General features: G+C 36.8%; 1 long non-coding RNA gene across 1 annotated transcript; it reads right to left on the reverse strand.

Moving 5' to 3' along the window:
* On the reverse strand, nucleotides 1–1,020 carry LOC149139253 (uncharacterized). Its single transcript, XR_016264428.1, has 2 exons — nucleotides 744–1,020; nucleotides 1–512 (listed from the first exon to the last, which is right to left on the reverse strand). It is a non-coding gene; the product is annotated as an uncharacterized LOC149139253 (long non-coding RNA).
* Between the last annotated feature and the right edge of the window lie 1,351 nt (nucleotides 1,021–2,371).

The raw sequence follows: 2,371 nt of genomic DNA on the forward strand, positions 1-2,371 counted from the left end.
TTAGCATAAAACTACCGTTATTCTTATTCCTTGATAAGATCAAGAGACATGGAGATTATTATGAATACAAAACGACATTCAGTGTCAACTAACCCACCATGAGAATGGACAACAATCCCTTGGTTTGGCCTCACTGGAATGGAAAGTGCTCAAGTGCGTAAAAGCTATACAAATATGCATTTAAAACTCCACAGCAGAATGCTGGATGGCACATACCAAACGTTTACATAATCTCCTTTTCCTATCAATTTTTAACATGTCTTCCTGTTTCGGTCTGTACCAGTGTTCCTCTTCTTCGCCTCCGGCCATCTCATATCACAATACCCACAACCTCTGTTGGCGTTCGGATCCCTCATCAGCGTCGCTGATCCTCATAGAGTCCGTGGCTGATTGGGATCTAGCAGCCTCCTTGTGAAACTGAAGTGGTGCGACCTCTAGAATTCCTCATCTAGAATTCCTCATCCACTGGACAGAGTGTCTGTCTTGAAAGTCACATCAACGAATCTGCAGGGCTATAGATGGAGAGGAGTAAACCACACAATAAAATAATCAATTTGAGATTATCGGTTGTTCATGAAATTGTATTGATTCTATTGCTATTGCTCCAACTTATATGATTAAATTCACTCAAAAGCGCCAAGAAAAGATATGCTAATCTCAAACATGAATGACTAACAATTTCTAAATTAAAATTCTAACATGACTGACACTTCCTTCTTAAATTTAAATTGTATATAAATTACCTGAAACTAAAAACTTTTGAATGTAACTTGGAGTAATTATCTCCGACATCTCTCTTCCTCTGCTGCAAGATCGTCGAGTTGCGCCAAATGACAGAATCTCTACGGACTCAGAAGGATCACCGATGATGATGAGGGAAGCGAAATCCGACAGTGATTGTTGAATATGGTGATATGATTGAACGAGTGACGCAGAAGAGCAGGAGAACAATATACAGAGAGTATCTCATCGTTCATATATATATATATAGAAGAGAAAAACCTCTTCGTGGATCACTTTCATACGGCATTTCATACGTACCGATGACAAGCACCGCCTCACTAACCGACTAACCTTAATTTTTCAAAGAATAAAATCTGTTCAGTAAGAGGCGGCCACAGCCATATCCAATTAATGCGCATCCTATGGAAATCAAATATGAGGTACATCTTTCTTCATGGCATTGAACGAATAAACTTTGTTGAGCCGAAAGGCGGTCGCGGCGGTATAAAATATTGCCATAAGATTGAAAAATATTCTTGAAAGATATTTTATAATTTCAAGTATTTTACTAATAAAACTTCTTGTGATGTTCAAAATAAAGATTGATATGACATGACAGGAGATACGGATAGAGCGTCCACTGAGTCCGGTTCTCCGCAGTTTGGAGGGAAGATAGGGTGCGAAGGAGACACTAATATCACGAAACGAAAGGCTCCCGATGCGGGTCTCCCATATCTTGAGGTCGCGTTGGTTTATTGGTGAGACAGAGAGCTGCTACAGCAAGCAAGGTTGGGGTAACTTGTCCAAAGGCGGTTGAAGCTGGACACGTAGTTTGACATGAGCCTACCCGCCGATGGGAACGGAGGGTCCAGTCCCAAAGTCAGGCATTGAGTGTGTGGCTGTGGCCCCGATAACTGTAAACTACAATGACTTTGTGGGCGTTCCGATAATCTTAGAAGTATGGCAGTTTCTGCAAGTTAAATTTTAAACCTATTATGTAGATAATAATTCATTTATTTACTTTGTTTTTATTTTTTTCATTGAAAAAAACCATTAATTACTATGCTTGTATTTTCTTGTTAAATGTCATTTGCGGAAGTAGTCAACCACGGATTTATCCACGTGGAGAAAACCAATTTTTTTGCCGATCTTTTTAAAGCGTAAAATTTGATGAAAAAAAAATTAAAATAAAAGTTTATATATTTTAATTGTTTAAATTGTATTTTGAGCGTGTAAATAGATATAATTTTGGAAGTTTCTTGAAAAACTTAGATTGAGTAGTCTACACAACTTAAATTTACAATTTCAATACATATTTGCTAGATTTTAGACAAAATTGATAGAAAAATATATATGAAAAAACACCAAAATGTAAAATAGTAAGACTATTTGAAATGCTTTAATTTTTTTGTGCAAAGCTCTCCAACCCACAAAGACACTTTGTAATGTTATGTATAGGTAGAATATATATATATATATATATATATATATAACACCAGGTTAGATCAACTTCAAGTCCCAATCTATCAACAAAGTTCTTTTTTGAGTGCAAAACTTGAGCAAAGGTTTGCACCTTGAGAAATTTGCTTCTTCGTGGAGCTTTATAGATCTCGAGTTAAGATGGATTGGGTTGATTTAACCACACCAA

This window comes from Pinus tabuliformis, chromosome X (genome assembly GCF_031772625.1).
Source record: "Pinus tabuliformis cultivar Carrire ecotype Pingquan chromosome X, CPIR1, whole genome shotgun sequence".
In the NCBI taxonomy this organism is placed as follows: domain Eukaryota; kingdom Viridiplantae; phylum Streptophyta; class Pinopsida; order Pinales; family Pinaceae; genus Pinus; species Pinus tabuliformis.